The 14,864-nt window shown below is 37.0% G+C and overlaps 2 protein-coding genes across 7 annotated transcripts in view; one reads left to right on the top strand and one right to left on the bottom strand.

Moving 5' to 3' along the window:
• ATP7A (ATPase copper transporting alpha) overlaps positions 1-14,864 on the top strand; it is a 554,573-nt gene that overhangs the window by 158,463 nt on the left and 381,246 nt on the right. The gene's annotated exons all lie outside the window — the stretch shown is intronic.
• The window catches only part of ATRX (ATRX chromatin remodeler), a 214,380-nt gene that overhangs the window by 37,505 nt on the left and 162,011 nt on the right, over positions 1-14,864 (bottom strand). The gene's annotated exons all lie outside the window — the stretch shown is intronic.

The raw sequence follows: 14,864 nt of genomic DNA, 5'->3' as shown, positions 1-14,864 counted from the left end.
AATATACTGAGAAAATGAATGAAGAAAAATAACTGTACGCATGTGGGTAAATTCCCACTGAAGATTGTAGAAATGACATATGTAAGAAAACACCAGAAAAATTGTCAAGAGCTGATACTGGTTATCTGCTAACACTAGAAATCATGGCTATGAAGGGTTAAGGGAATATGAGGGGGGGGGGAGACTATGAGCAAATCCTCAATAACCTTTTTTTTTTTAGTGAGAGTGACAGAGACACAGAGAAAGACAGAAAGAGGGACAGATAGGGACAGACGAGTAAAGGAGAGAGATGAGAAGCATCAATTTTTCATTATGGCACTTTTGTTGTTCATTGATTGCTTTCTCATATGTGCCTTGAACAGGGGGCTACAGCCAAGCCAGTGACCCATTGCTCAAGCCAGCGACCTTTGGGCTCAAGCCAGAGAACATGGGGTCATGTTTGATCCCACGCTCAAGTTGGATATGCCTGCACTCAAGCCCATGACCTCAGGGTTTCAAACTTGGGTCTGCTGCATCCCAGGCAGATGCCCTATCCACTGCACCACCACCTGGTCAGGACAGAGCCTCAAATTTCTTGATCAACATCATCTTGGAAGCTGCATAATATTCCACTGGATGACTATATCATTTGTTTGCTGTTGGCAACTTTGAGTGAGAAAACCCCTGGAATATATCTATAAAATGCCTTTATACACCAAACCTTATAAGAACAAATGGTTGAAAACAACAACAACAAAAATGTTTAACAGAGAAATAAACTATACTCTGGCTTGAAACCTCTATGATATATGGTATGTGAAAAAAACAGGTTATAGTACCTTATTAAGTATAACTGGAACTCCATTAAAAGACGAAACATAGTGATGTCAGAGAAATGGCTCCATAAGAAGGGTTCCTGATACCTCTCCCCAAAATTTCAACGACTTCAACAACTAGAGACAGAAAACTGATCCCAGGAGCGTCTATAAGACCCACATACTGAACAAAGGTACAACTGGGCGAAAAGGTGGCTGAATATATAATCTACCCTGAAGGAATTAAGAAGGAGAACAGAACACTCCGCCTTCCTCACTGACCTGAGCAAGGGCTGCTTTCATTTGGAACTGAGCACAGATACAGAAAAGATGAGGGAATTTATCATCAGAAAACCCCCACTTCAGGAAATACTAAAGGAGGTTTTGCAACCAGATACAAAGAACAAAACAAAACAAAACCACAAGTAAAAGCTCCACCAAGAACACAATAAAATCAAATATAAACTGTGACAATAAAAACAAAAAAGGGGAGGATGAAGATTAACAGTAACAAAGGAGGATGGAGTGCAGAAGCACTCATAAGATAGTGTACTACAATGAGCATGGTAGGTACCCTTTCCATTACTTAATGGTAACCACTCCTGAAAAAACCACCACAGAAGCACATGACTTGAAAAAAGAAGTAATAGAGGAAAGAAGTATGGATTACAACCAAACAAAAACAAATGATAGAAAAACAAAAGAGAAGAATCAAACAAGATACATAACTAACAGAAAGCAATATATAAAATGACAATAGGAAACCCTCAAGTTTCAATAATTACACTAAATGTAAATGGATTGAACTCACCAATAAAAAGACACAGAGTAGCAGAATGGATTAAAAAGGAAAATCCAACTGTATGCTGCCTACAAGAAACACATCTAAGCTACAAGGATAAAAACAAATTCAAAGTAAAAGGCTGGAAAACAATACTCCAAGCGAATAACATCCAAAAAACATGCAGGTGTAGCAATACTCATATCTAATAATGCTGACTATAAGACAACAAAAGTACTCAGAGACAAAAATGGTCATTTCATAATGATTAAGGGGACACTGAATCAAGAAGACATAACATTTCTTAATATATATGCACCAAACCAAAGAGCACCAAAATATGTAAGATAGCTACTGACTGACCTAAAAACAAAAACTGACAAAAATACAATCATACTTGGAGACCTCAATACGCTGCTGACGGCTCTAGATCGGTCATCCAAACAAAAAATCAATAAAGAAATATTGGCCTTAAACAAAACACTAGAGCACCTGTATATGATAGACATCTACAGGACATTTCATCCCAAAGCAAAAGAGTATACATTTTTCTCTAGTGTACATGGCACATTCTCAAGAATTGACCATATGTTGGGCCACAAAAATAACATAAGCAAATTCAGAAAAATTTAAATTATACCAAGCATATTTTCTGATCATAAAGCCTTGAAACTATAATTCAACTGCAAAAGACAGGGGGAAAAGCCCACAAAAATGTGGAAACTAAACAACATACTTTTAAAAAATGAGTGGGTCAAAGAAGAAGTAAGTGCAGAGATCAAAAGATACATACAGACAAATGAAAATGACAATACGACATATCAGAATCTATGGGATGAAGCAAAAGCAGTAATAAGAGTGAAGTTCGTATCACTACAGGCCTATATGAACAAACAAGGGAGAGCCCAAGTAAACCACTTAACTTCACATTTTAAGAAACTATAAAAAGAAGAACAAAAACAACCCAAAACCAGCCGAAGAAAGGAAATAATAAAAATCACAGCAGAAATAAATGAAATAGAGATCAGAAAAACTATAGAAAGAATTAATAAAACAAGAAGCTGGTTCTTTGAAAATATCAACAAAATTGACAAACCCTTGGCAAGACTCACCAAGGAAAAAAGAGAAAGGACTCATATAAACAAAATCCAAAACAAAAGAGGAGAAATCACCACAGATATCATAGATATACAAAAAATTATTGTAGAACACTACGAAAAACTATATGCCACCAAATTCAACAATCTAGAAGAAATGGATAAATTCCAGAACAATACAATCTTCCTAGACTGACATGAAGAAGCAGAAAGCCTAAACAGACCAATAAGCAGGGAGGAAACTGAAAAAACTATTAAAAATCTCCCCAAAAATAAAAGTCCAGGGCCAGACGGCTATACTAGTGAATTCTATCGAACATTCAAAGAAGACTTGGTTTCTATTCTACTCACAGTCTTCCAAAAAATTGAAGAAGCAATACTTCCAAACACATTTTATGAGGCCAACATAACTCTCATAACGAAACCTGGCAAGAACAGCCTGAAAAAAAAAAAAACAACTACAGACCAATATCTCTAATGAATACAGATGCTAAAATACTAAACAAAATACTACCAAATCGAATACAACAACATATTAAAAATATAATACATCATGATCAAGTGGGATTCATCCCAGAATTTCAAGGATGGTTCAACATACTTAAAATGGTTAATGTAATACACCATATTAACAAAACAAAGAACAAAAATAACATGATCTTATCAATAGATACAGAAAAGGCATTTGATAAAATACAACACAATTTTATGTTTAAAACACTGAACAAAATGGGTATAGAAGGAAAATATCTCAACATGATAAAGACCATTTATGATAAACCATCAGCTAACATCATATTAAATGGCATAAAACTGAGGACTTTCCCCCTTAAATCAGAAACAAGACAGGGTTGTCCACTCTCTCCATTCTTTTTTTTTCTTTTTCTGAAGTTGGCAACAGGGAGGCACTAAGACAGATTCCCGCATGCGCCTGACAGGGATCCACCCGGCATGCCTACCAGGGGGCCATGCTCCGCCAATCTGGGCTGTTGTTCTGTTGCAACCAGAGCCATTCAAGCGCCTGAGGCAAGGGCCATAGAGCCATACCCAGTGCCCGGGCCAACTTTGCTCCAATGGAGCCCTGACTGCCAGAGGGAAAGAGAAAGACAGAGAGGAAGGAGAGGGGGAAGGGTGGAGAAGCAGATGGGCGCTTCTCCTGTGTGCCCTGGCCGGGAATCGAACCCGGGACTCCTGCATACCAGGCCAACGCTCTACCACTAAGCCAACCGGCCAGGGCCTATCCACTCTTATTTAACGTGGTGCTAGCCAGAGCAATCGGACAAGATAAAGAAATAAAGGCATTCATATTGGAAAAGTAGAGGTAAAGATTTCACTTTTTGCAGATCATATGATCCTATACATCGAAAACCCCAAAGATTCCACAAAAAGATTACTAGAGCCTGACTAGGCTGTGGTGCAGTGGATAGAGTGTCCGACTGGGATGCGAAAAATCCAGGTTTGAGACCCCGAGCTCACCAGCTTGAGAGGAGGCTCATCTGGTTTGAGCAAAAAGCTCACCAGCTTGAGCCCAAGGTCGGTGGCTCAAGCAAGGGGTTACTAGGTCTGCTGAAGGCCCCCGGTCAAGGAACATATGAGAAAGCAATCAATAAACAACTAAGGTATCGCAACACGCAACGAAAAACTAATGATTGATGCTTCTCATCTCTCTGTTCCTGTCTATCCCTCTGTCTGACTCTCTCTCTCTGTGTCTCTGTAAAAAAAAGAAAAAAGAAAAAATAAATAAAGTAGGAAAAAAAAAGATTACTAGAAACAACAAATACAATAGGGTAACAGGATACAAGATTAATATACAAAAGTCCATTGCCTTACTATATGCCTACAACGAAACATCAGAAAATGAACTCAAAAAAATAATCCTCTTCATGGTCGCAACAAAAACAATAAAGTACCTAGGAATAAAAATAACCAAGAATGTAAAGGACCTGTATAATGAAAACTACAAAGCATTGTTAAGGGAAATCGAAAAAGATACAATGAAATGGAAAAATATTCCTTGTTCATGGAAGGAAGAATAAATATAATTAAAATGACCACATTACCCAAAGCAATATACAAATTCAATGCAATTCCCATCAAAATTCCAATGATGTTTTCTAAAGAAATGGAGCAAAAAATCATCAGATTTATATGGAACTATAAAAAACCTTGAATAGCCAAATCAATCCTAAGGAAAAAGAACGAAGCTGGGGGCATTACAATACCTGACTTCAAATTATATTATAGAGCCACAACAATCAAAACAGCATGGTATTGGCAGAAAAACAGACACTCAGACCAATGGAACAGAATAGAAAGCCCAGAAATAAAACATATATATGGTCAAATAATTTTTGATCAGACGAGATCAGGTGCATTCAGGGTAGTATGGCTGTAGACCAAATAATTTTTGATAAAGGGGCCAAAACATACAATGGAGAAAAGAAAGCCTCTTCAACAATGGGTGCTGGGAAAACTGGAAAGTCACATGCAAAAGAATGAAACTTGACTACAGTTTGTCCCCTTGTACTAAAATTAATTCAAAATGGATCAAAGACCTAAATATAAGACCTGAAACAATAAAATACACAGAAGAAAACATAGGTACTAAACTCATGGACCTTGATTTTAACGAGCATTTTATGAATTTTACTCCAAAGGCAAGGGAAGTGAAGGCAAAGATAAATGAATGGGACCGCATAAAACTAAGAAGTTTTTGCACAGCAAGAGAAACTGACAACAAAATAAACAGACAGCCAACTAAATGGGAGATGATATTTTCTTTCTTTTTAAAAAAAAATATTTTATTTATTCATTTTAGAGAGCATAGAGAAGGGATGGAGAGGACAGGAAGCATCAACTCCTATATGTGCCTTGACCAGGCAAGCCCAGAGTTTCAAACCAGCAACCTCAGCGTTCCAGGTCGGTGCTTTATCCACTGCGCCACCACAGGTCAGGCCGGAGATGATATTTTCAAACAATAGCTCAGATAAGGGCCTAATATCCAAAATAAACAAAGAACTCATAAAACTCAACAACAAACAATCCAATAAAAAAATGGGAAGAGGACATGAACAGACACTTCTCCCAGGAAGAAATACAAATGGCCAACAGATATATGAAAAGATGCTCATCTTCATTAGCTATTAGAGAAATGCAAATCAAAACTACAAGGAGATACTACCTCATACCTGTTAGATTAGCTATTATCAACAAGACAGGTAATAGCAAATGTTGGAGTGGCTGTGGAGAAAAAGGAACCCTCATATACTGTTGGTGGGAATGTAAAGTAGTACAACCACTATGGAAGAAAGTAGAACTACCATATGACCCAGCAATCCCTCTACTGGGTATATACGCCCCCAAACTCAAAAACATTGGTACGTAAAGACACATGCAGCCCCATGTTCACTGCAGCATTGTTTGCAGTAGCCAAGACATGGAAACAACCAAAAATCCCTTCAATAGAAGACTGGATAAAGAAGATGTGACACATATACACTATGGAATACTACTCAGCCATAAGAAATGATGGCAATGGATCATTTACAACATGGATGGATCTTGATAACAAATGACAATGAATCATTTACAACATGGATGGATCTTAATAACATTATACAGAGTGAAATAAGTAAATCAGAAAAAACTAAGGACTGCATGATTCCATACATAGGTGGGACATAAAAACGAGACTAAGAGACATGGATAAGTGTGGTGGTTCGGGGGGAGGGGTACAAATAAAATAGATAGAAGGTGACAGAAGACAATCTGACTTTGGGTGAAGGGTATACAACATAACTGAATGTCAAAATAACCTGAAGCTGTTTTCTCTGAACATATGTACCCTGATTTATTAATGTCACCCCATTAAAATTAATAAATTAAAAAAATACGATAAAAAACGAACAAACATACTGACACACAATGTTAACAGTGGTTATCCCTGGTCACTAGGATTTTCTTCTTAGTATTTCTCTAATAATACATATTCATTACAGAGAACAAATTGTGCTTTCTTTAATTAGTGGACATATATAAGTGTTTACCGGAAAATATTGCCCCGAAAGTATTCTACTTATTTACATCTGGTCCACACCAGCTAAATAATGCAGCATATAGAACAGTATAAAATATATAGGTTAAAAAAGCACATACACACAAAACCCAAGAAACTCTGTAGAGAACTTCAAAACTCTTTGGTATCCATCCACTAATGAAGAGTTTAGTGGGTAATTTAATAAGTATGTTTATCAAATTGTTAGGCATCCCAAATACTAAACTACTCTGGAAATACAAATGCTGAAGAAAATATCTGGTCATTGCACTAAAGGAGACTGCCAACTACAAGACAACAGACATATAAACAATTGCAATATAGTCTACTATACAATAATAGAGGCATTTATTTATAAGGTATATATATGTTCCATAAACATTTTTTGGTTTCAAAAGCACACAAGTGGGAAGGCAAAACTGTTTAATCTTGCCCCCTTAAAAAAGAAAAGAAACAGAGGTAAGTGACTAAACTGTTAAGATTTAGTTTACTACTATTTAACTTTCAATATTATTCAGGAAGAAATATGTAAGTCTATAGTGAAAGAACTTAACCAGGATATATTTAGATTTTTAAAAAATACTAAACATCAGGGCCCTGGCTGTTTGGCTCAGCGGTAGAGCATCGGTCCAACATGTGGGAGTCCCGGATTCGATTCTCGGCCAGAGCACACAGAAGAAGTGCCCATTTGCTTCTCCACCCTTCCCCCTCTCCTTTCCCTCTGTCTCTCTCTTCTCCTCCCACAGCCAAGGCTCCATGGGAGCAAAATTGGCCCAGTCTCCACCACACAGACACACACAAAATTGGACGGCTCCATGGCCTCCACCTCAGGTGTTAGAATGGTTTCGGATGCAGCGGAGCAACGCCCCAGATGGGCAGAGCATCATCCCCTAGTGGGCATGCCGGGTGGATCCTGGTTGGGCAAATGTAGGAGTCTGTCTCTCTGACTCTCTGCTTCTCACTTCAGAAAAAATACAAAAAAAATACTAAGCATCAGTACACACTAAAAGCAAAAACAATTAAAATGTGAACCACTATTCGCACAGTGTTACTTTTTAGATCTGTTGGTAAAAACATGTACTTTATTAAGCATATACCTAAAAGTAGAATTGCTGGGTCACATAGTATGTGTATGGTACTGTTAACGCTGAACAACTAATTCTCCAAAGAGATTATTCCAATTTACATTCCCACCAGCAGTATATGAGAATTGCAGTTGTTCCAGATCCTTGACAACTCACGGTATTGCTGTTTTGTTTTTTTTTATTATAACCTTTAAAAAATATTTTAAGGTTACCCAAAGCAATATACAAATTTAATGCAATTCCCATCAAAATTTCAATGACGTTTTTTAAAGAAATGGAGCAAAAAATCATCAGATTTATATGGAACTATAAAAAACCCCGAATACCCAAAGCAATCCTAAAGAAAAAAGAATGAAGCCGGGGGTATTACAATACCTGACTTCAAACTATATTATAGGGCCACGACAATCAAAACAGCATGGTATTGGCAGAAAAATAGACACTCAGACCAATGGAACAGAATAGAAAGTCCAGAAATAAAACCACATATATATAGTCAAATAATTTTTGATAAAGGGGCCAACAACACACAATGGAGAAAAGAAAGCCTCTTCAACAAATGGTGCTGGGAAAACTGGAAAGCCGCATGCAAAAGAATGAAACTGGACTACAGTTTGTCCCCCTGTACTAAAATTAACTCAAAATGCATCAAAGATCTAAACATAAGACCTGAAACAATTAAGTACATAGAAGAAAACATAGGTACTAAACTCATGGACCTGGGTTTTAAAGAGCATTTTATGAATTTGACTCCAAAGGCAAGAGAAGTGAAGGCAAAAATTAATGAATGGGACTACATCAGACTAAGAAGTTTTTGCTCAGCAAGAGAAACTGATAACAAAATAAACAGACAACCAACTAAGTGGGAAATGAAACTTTCAAACAACAGCTCAGATAAGGGCCTAATATCCAAAATATACAAAGAACTCATAAAACTCAACAACAAACAAACAAACAATCCAATAAAAAAGTGGGAAGAGGACATGAACAGACACTTCTCCCAGGAAGAAATACAAATGGCCAACAGATATATGAAAAGATGCTCATCTTCTTTAGTTATTAGAGAAATGCAAATCAAAACTGCAATGAGATACCACCTCACACCTGTTCGATTAGCTATTATTAACAAGACAGGTAATAGCAAATGTTGGAGAGGCTGTGGAGAAAAAGGAACCCTCATACACTGTTGGTGGGAATGTAAAGTAGTACAACCATTATGGAAGAAAGTATGGTGGTTCCTCAAAAAACTGAAAATAGAACTACCTTATGACCCAGCAATCCCTCTACTGGGTATATACCCCAAAAACTCAGAAACATTGATACGTAAAGACACAAGCAGCCCCATGTTCATTGCAGCATTGTTCACAGTGGCCAGGACATGGAAACAACCAAAAAGCCCATCAATAGATGACTGGATAAAGAAGATGTGGCACATATAAACTATGGAATACTACTCAGCCATAAGAAATGATGACGTCGGATCATTTACAGCAAAATGGTGGGATCCTGATAACATTATACGAAGTGAAATAAGTAAATCAGAAAAAAAACAGGTACTGCATTATTCCATACGTAGGTGGGACATAAAATTGAGACTAAGAGACATTGATAAGAGTGTGGTGGTTATGGGGGGAGGGGGAGAAGGAGAGGGAAAGGGGGAGGGGGAGGGGAGGGGCACAAAGAAGACTAGATAGAAGGTGACAAGGACAATCTGACTTTGGGTGATGGGTATGCAACATAATTGAATGACAAGATAACCTGGACATGTTATCTTTGAATATATGTATTCTGATTTATTGAGGTCACTCCATTAAAAAAATAAAATTAAAAAAATATTTTAAGGATCACACAAATGTGCAACAGTAATAGTAAAGAGATCCATGTACCCTCACATACACAGCTTTCCCCAATGTTAACAACTTGCATAACTACAGTACACTGTCAAAACCAGGAGACTGACATGTATGAATATAATACCAAGAGCTCAGACACAGAGATGATTTAAATTTCACCAGTGTTTATATGTACCTTTTTCTTTGGTACATAGTTCTGTAAAATTTTACCATGTATGTAGAATCATGTAACCATGACCACAAGCAGGATACAGAACTATTCCTTCACCACACACACACACACACACACACACACACACACACAATTTGCGCTATCCCTTAGTATTTACACAATCTACCCTTAGTCCTAATACCTGGCAACCACTAATCTATTTTCTATCACTATAATTTTGTCACATCAAGGCCACATGAAAGGATAATGTTGTACATAACCCTAAAGACTGGCATTTATTCACTCAGCATAAAGTCCATTAGATCTCCCCAAGTTGTTGACTGGATTAGTATCTGTAGTTCATTCCTTTTTATTAATGAGCAGTAAATATTACACATACATATATTTCATTATATGTATGTACCACTATTTGTTTATCCATTCACATGTTCAAGGTTAACTGGCTTGTTTCTAGATTTTAATGATTATAAATAAAGGTGCTGAACATCTGTGAATGGGTTTCTATGTGAAAATAAATTTTCAATTCTCTGGCATAAATATTAAAGGGTGAGTGCAAGACTGCATACTAAGCATATGTTTGTTTAGTTGTTTTTTTCCTAACTACTAATTTGTTTTCCAGAAAGAGTAGTTGTACCATTTTACATTTTCTGAAATACTATGAACGAACTTAACTGAATGGTATACCCAGTTTTTCTATATCCCTGCTAGCATTTGTTATTGTCAGTATTTTTTTTATTTCAGCTATTCAGATAGACATAAAGCAGTATCACCTGGTGGGTAATTTCAATTTCCCAATTGCCTAATAATGTTGAACATCTTTTCACGTGGTTATCTGCCATACATAGATCCTGTTCAGTGAAGTGTCAGTTTAAGTCCTTGGCCTTTTCCAAGTGAACACTGACGTTTTCTTATTGATACATTTAAAGAATTCTTTATGAGTCCTTTGTTAGATAAGCTATTTGCAAAAATTTTCTCCAAGTTTGTGGCTTTTCTTTTCTTCCTCTTATAGGGTCTCTCAGAGATAAAAGTTTATAATTTTGATTGCCCAATTATTGATTTAGTTTTAATGAATTACATGCTTTTGGTGTCATGACTAAGAACATTTTGTCCAACCTTACTTCCTGAGGATTTTCTTCTATATTATCTTAACAAGTATAGTGATTTACATTTACATTTATGACCCATGTTCACCTTTTCAAAGTAGAGTGAGGCTTAGGGTCAAGATTCCTTTTCAGCCTATGAATAACGGTTGCTTCACTACCATCTGTTTGTTTAACTTTTTTTTCCAATTACATCCAACATTCAATATTATTTTATAGCAGTTTCAGGTATACAGCACCAGAGTAGAAATATATAATTTATGAAGTGACCCTCCCAATAATTCTAGCACCTATCATACATGGTTATGGCAATATTGTTGACTATATTCCCTGTGCTATACTTGACATCCCATGACTGTTTTGTAACTACCAATTTGTATTTCTAATCCCTTCACCTTTTTCACTCAGACTTGAAAACCACCCTCCCATCTGGGAACCTTCAGTTGGTATTCTCTATCTATGAGTCTGTTTTGTATGTTTGGTTCTTTTGTTTTTCAAGATTGTACATATAGCCTGACCAGGCAGTGGCGCAGTGACAGAGCATCGAACTGGGACCTGAAGGACCCAGGTTCAAGACCCCGAGGTCGCCAGTTTGAGCGCGGGCTCATCTGGTTTGAGCAAAGCTCACCAGCTTGGACCCAAGGTCGCTGGCTTGAGCAAGGGGTTACTCGGTCTGCTGAAGGCCCAAGGTCAAGGTACATATGAAAAAGCAATCAATGAACAACTAAGGTGTCGCAATGAAAAACTAATGATTGATGCTTCTCATCTCTCTCCCTTCCTGTCTGTCTGTCTGTCCCTATCTGTCCCTCTCTCTGACTCTATCTCTGTAAAAAAAAAAAAAAAGATTGTACATATAAGTGAAATCATACAGCATTTGTCTCCCTCTCTCTGACGTACTTCACTTAGCATAATACCCTGTAGGGCTATTCAGGGTAAATACTAAATACTAAATTTCATTTTTTATGGCCAAGTAATAATCCACTGGGTAAATGCATCACTTCTTCATCCACTCATTTACAGATGGGCACCTGGGTTGCTTGCATTTCTTGGGTATCGTAAATATCATTGCAATATAAATTTATTTATTTATTTAGTTAGTTATTTCAAGTGCTGGAAGAAGAGCTGCTGCTCAAAATTCTCAAGTGGTGGTACTCATAGATTTTGTTGCTAGTAGACCTGCACTCAAAGAATGACTAAAAAAGTTCTCAAAAAAGAAAGGAAATGATTTTGAAAAATGCTAAAACATCAGGAAGGAGGAAACAACAATAAATAGAACAAAATATATGAATGAATAAAATAGCTTCCTTCTTTCAAAGTTCTCAAAATTGTTAGATGGTTAAAGAAAAAATATTTATACTGTCTGATGTATAATATATTTATGCAGAGAAAACGCTTAAGGCAATTATAAATGAGGGAGACAAAGGAAATAAAATGGAAAAGTTTCCCTATTTCAATCAAAATGACTTGACTTGTAGGGAGGGTAAACACACAATACAGTGCACAAAAGATGTGTTGTAGAATCGGGCACCTGAAACCTGTGTAACTTTGTTAACCTGTGTCAGCCCAGTAAATAGTTTTTAAAAAATCAAAATGGTAAAATGATGGCACCAGTACACTATGATATCATGTATATTTAATGTAATGCTTAGACAACCACAATAAAAGTTATACAAAGATACCCTAAACACAGTACATATGAATCAAAATGGAAAGTAATTCACAGGAAGGGTGAAAAAATCCAAAACAACAAAAAAGAAAAAACTGAACAAATAATAAAATAGCCTTAAGCTCTGTATTAAATGTAAATATATAGTTGTACACCTGACACTAATATGATATCAATTATACCTCAATAAAACATGCAAATAGTCTCTACAAACCATGTAAAATAAAGAGATTAACAAAGTTAGTAAAAATAATGACCAAATCATATGCTGTCTTCAAGAGGTTCACTTCATGTATAACAAAATAGGTAGATTGAAAGTAAACGAAAAAAAAAGTCTCACCAGGCGGTGACACAGTGGCTAGATCATCGACCTGGGACACTGAGGTCCCAGGTTCAAAACCCCGAGATCACCAGCTTGAGCGTGGGCTCAACCGGCTTGAGCACAGGCTTGTCAACTTGACCTCAGGGTCACCAGCTTGCATGATCATCAACATAATCCCAAGGTTGCTGACTGGAGCCCAAAGGTCACACTGGCTTGAAGCCCAAGGTTGCTGGCTTGAACAAGGGGTCACTGACTCGTTGAACCCCCAATCAAGGCAAAATATAAATGAGACAGTAAAGTTATGACAAATTAAGCACCAGTTCATAATAAAATCTCTTAGCAAACTAGGAATAAAGGGGAATAGAGGGTAACTTCCTCAACTTGATAAAGAGTATCTAGAATAAATACACAAATAACATTATAGTTCATCAACACTGAATGATCTTCTCTTAAGATCAAGCAGAAGGCAAAATGCTCACTCTCACCACAGCTATTCAAACATATTACTGAAGTTCTACCCAGTGCAATAGGGGCTAGAAAAGGAAATAAACAGCATACAGATTGGATAGGAAGAAATAAAGCTATCCTTACTTGCAGATGACATAATGGTCTAGTAGAAAATCTCAAAGAATCTATGAAACAAACTCCTAGAACAAATAAGTGAGTTCAGCAAGATTCCAGGTAAAAGATCAACATTAGAATCCATTTAAATTTCTCCATACCAGCAATGAATGTGTGAAAACCAAAATTAAAAACACAGTATCAGGCCCTGACCGGTTGGCTCAGTGGCAGCACGTCGGCCTGGCGTGCAGGAGTCCCAGGTTCGATTCCCGGCCAGGGCACACAGGAGAAGTGCCCTTCTGCTTCTCCACCCCTCCCCCTCCCCTTCCTATCTGTCTCTCTCTTCCCCTCCCGCAGCCAAGGCTCCATTGGAGCAAGGTTGGCCCGGGTGCTGAGGATAGCTCCATGGCCTCTGCCTCAGGCACTAGGATGGCCATGGTTGCAACAGAACAACGCCCCAGAGGGGCAAAGCATCGCCCCCTGGTGCGTGCCGGGTGGATCCTGGTCGGGCGCATGCGGGAGTCTGTCTGACTGCCTCCCCATTTCCAACTTCAGAAAAATACCAAAAAAATAAAATGAAAATAAAAAAATAAAAATACAGTATCATTTACAATCACTTAAAAGTGAAACACTGATCAAAGAAATCAAAGAGCTATATGGAGATACTGTGTTCACAGGACATTCATTATAGTAAAAATATCAATTCTTCCCTAATTGTAACCGGTTTAATACAATTTTTATTAAAATCCTTGCAAGATTTTTGAAGATACAGATTAGATAATTCTAAAATTTATATATAAATGCAAAGATATAAGACTGGCTAAAAACAATTAGGGAGAAGTAGACTCAAGTGGAAGATATCACTTGTCCTAATATTAAGACTTACTATATCGCTATAATACTGAGGTAACGGCAGAGGAACAGTCATATGGACCAATGGAGTCAAATAGCAAAGCAGGAAAGAGCCCCAACACAAGTATAAATAACTGATTTTTCACAAAAGCAGAAAAGCAATTTGGTGGACGAAAGATGGCTTTTTCAACAAATGGTGTTAAAGTTATCAGACATCAATAGTCCAAAAAAAAAAACTTAAGCTGAATCTCAACAGCTTTTACAAAAATTTAAATGAACCTCAAACTTAAATATAAAATGTAAGACCATAAAATTTTTAGACAATAACTCAGAAGAAGATTTTTAGGACCTATAGCTTTGGTCAGAGTTCTTAGACTTAACACCAAAAGCATGTAAAAACAAATTGACAAATTAGGCTTCATCAAAATTAAAAATGTTTGCTCTGTGAAAAACCTCATGAAGGGATGAAAAGACAAACCATACACTGGAAGAAAATATTTGCAAACCACATATCTGACAATGACTCA

Source organism: Saccopteryx bilineata, chromosome X (genome assembly GCF_036850765.1).
Source record: "Saccopteryx bilineata isolate mSacBil1 chromosome X, mSacBil1_pri_phased_curated, whole genome shotgun sequence".
Classification (NCBI taxonomy): Eukaryota; Metazoa; Chordata; class Mammalia; order Chiroptera; family Emballonuridae; genus Saccopteryx; species Saccopteryx bilineata.
The sequence above is the reverse complement of the archived record's forward strand: the minus strand, read 5'-3'. Positions and strand labels throughout refer to the sequence as shown.